The sequence below is a fragment of the Pseudophryne corroboree genome, chromosome 2 (genome assembly GCF_028390025.1).
Source record: "Pseudophryne corroboree isolate aPseCor3 chromosome 2, aPseCor3.hap2, whole genome shotgun sequence".
NCBI classification, from domain to species: Eukaryota; Metazoa; Chordata; class Amphibia; order Anura; family Myobatrachidae; genus Pseudophryne; species Pseudophryne corroboree.
The window spans coordinates 464,307,239-464,310,014 of record NC_086445.1 but is presented as its reverse complement, the minus strand read 5'-3'; the positions used below and the strand labels follow the sequence as shown (position 1 = coordinate 464,310,014).

At 53.2% G+C, this 2,776-nt stretch overlaps 1 long non-coding RNA gene across 1 annotated transcript in view; it reads right to left on the bottom strand.

Annotated features, from left to right (window-relative positions):
• The window catches only part of LOC135050882 (uncharacterized), a 19,281-nt gene extending 18,062 nt beyond the window's left edge, over positions 1-1,219 (bottom strand). The window contains exon 1 of the long non-coding RNA XR_010241898.1: positions 1,105-1,219. This is a non-coding gene — a long non-coding RNA (uncharacterized LOC135050882). The remainder of the gene's footprint in view (positions 1-1,104) is intronic.
• Between the last annotated feature and the right edge of the window lie 1,557 nt (positions 1,220-2,776).

Genomic DNA, 2,776 nt, shown 5'->3' with positions numbered 1-2,776 from the left:
GGGCAGACACACACACAAAGTACACACACACACGTTATAAAAACACCCAGGGCATACACACACACAAAGTACACACACACACACACACACACACACACACACACACACACACACGTTATAAAAACACCCAGGGCATACACACACACACACACACACACAAAGTACACACACACATTATAAAAACACCCAGGGCATACACACACACACACACACACAAAGTACACACACACGTTATAAAAACACACAGGGCAGACACACACACAAAGTACACACACACACACACACACACACACACACACGTTATAAAAACACCCAGGGCATACACACACACACACACACACACACATTATAAAAACACCCAGGGCATACACACACACACACACAAAGTACACACACACACACACACACACACACACACACACACACACACACACACACACACACGTTATAAAAACACCCAGGGCATACACACACACAAAGTACACACACACACACACACACACACACACACGTTATAAAAACACCCAGGGCATACACACACACACACGTTATAAAAACAGACAGGGCATACACACGCATCCCCCTGCCCCCTTCCTTTCCCCCATACTTCACATGCAGCTTTCTGCTGCAGGTCAGGATCTCCTCCATGACTGGGGGGTTGGCGGCGCAGTACCTCCTCATCCTCCTCACATTTAGGGCTGGCATAGCGTGCTCGCGATGTGCAGCCCGGCCACTGGCGCTTCAGCTGCCTGCGCTCCGCGTTTGGTGGTATGGATAGGAAAACCACCTGTCGCGGATGCGCTAACAGCTGAACCGCCGGGCAGCAGCAATGGGATGTGGGTGCGCAGGTGGTATAGAGACGGAGACGAAGTTGTCTCCGTCTCTGTAAAAAAAAAAAAGTTTGCATGGACACACAGGGGGGGGGGGGGGGGGGGGGTGTCTTGGTTGGTTGGGGGAGAGAGAGACAGGGGACTGCGTGCGCTGGCAGCGCGGACGCCAGGGGGAAGGAAAACGCACAGGCTCCAGCGGCGTGGAACAAAGAGACACCAGGGGGAACACAGGGGTTTGTGCACTCCGTCTGCGGGGACAGCAATAGACACTCACCGTGGCAGGGAATGTCGGCCAGCGCTGCACCTTAGCCTCATACCAGGTCCAGGGTTAACGATAGGGCCGGCCCTCCCGCTGCCCAATCCTATCTTCTACAGGGGCGTGCTTTCAAATGAGCTGAAAGCACGCCCCTGTCAAAGCGGCACTGCTAGTAGGTGCCGCTTATAGGTCTTTTTTCAATGGGCTTTCACTGCCCGATGATTGGCCCCGCCCCCCGCTTTCGGACCTTTCTCAGTGACATCGGGAGGCACCGAGAACGGTGCCTCCGAAACACATTTAAAAACAGTTTTATAGGGTAAAATGATTAAAATAATGCACAGCCTAAAGCAGATACTTATGACACAAAATATGTGTCATAAGTATCTTCTTTGTATTATTTTAATCATTAATGAGAGGGGAGGCACTGCCTCCCCTGCCTCCCCTGACTGCACGTCCCTGTATGCTACCTCTCCTCCCCCGCAGCCTAGACCTAACCCTCCCTCCCCCACAGCCTAATCCTAACCCTCCATGGTGATGCCTAACCCTAATCCTCCCTCCCCTCAGTGTAACTATCCCATCCCCTGGAGTCTAACCCTCTCCCCTCAGCCCGAACCTAACCTCCCCCCCCTTCCCCATGGCTTATTTCTCAGCAGCATCGGCATTCTTGTGTTCAGCGTCCCGGCGTTCGGGATCCTGGAGCCAGCATTGTAATCCATAGAGGGATCCCGGCGTCTGTGTTATGAGCACTGTCGGGGATTCTGTTGTTGATATTCTGACTGACGGGATCCCGAATGCCAGGATCCTGACCGGAACCCAAAGGAAAGGCAGGGACATAAAACCAACATTTAACAAAAGTTCCAAAGGATAACAGCCATCAGCCACAGCAATTTGGTGGGTAGGGCTGGAAGCTATTGTTAAGTGGCAATAACAGGTGTGTGCAGCGGGGGGGGGGGGGGGGGTGCACAAGCACACTCTAATGTCGAGCACTCCCCACACGCGAGGTCCGCAGCTGGCCGTTGGTGCACAACCCCAGTAACGGATTTTTCACAAGATAGTACAGCCCACCTGCCACCCGCCACAGTGTGCAATGTTGAAGCTGCCAGAGGCTCATGGATTAATGGGACCCGGCAGCTACAAGCAGAGGATCGGGCCGCAACACACTGCAATCTGCAGAAATGTACTTTACCTGGAGGCAGGGACTCACCCAGATCCCACATACACATTACCACCTGTATGTACACATTCATTAGCGGATTTATTGCTATGCTACCAAAGTGGCCACCTAGGGATCGGCAGGTACCAGGGGGCCCGCCGACAGGGCTGTATTATGGAGGGTAGCCACTTGTGTGATTGCACTGTGCTACATAGTTGAACATTTACGGGCCCCGGCAGGCTGTCAGTCTAGTGATTTGACAGCTGTTGGGTCCAGCGCACATCTGTCTCCTGTTGGGCGCAGAGCCAGATTAAAGGCGAACCCCAGTAGAAGCTTCTCTAACCTAGCTCTGGTGCCAATAACTGGGGACGAATAAACTTTCCTTAAACCACTGCCATCTGAGCTTCCCCCTGGGTTCAGCTGTACTACAACAATGTGGCCATCAGCTGTTGATAGCGCTGTTGCCTGCAACATACAGCAGCTGGCTGAACAGCACACCAGCGTGGCGGAGAGCCAGGAGCACGGGACCAGCAGCAC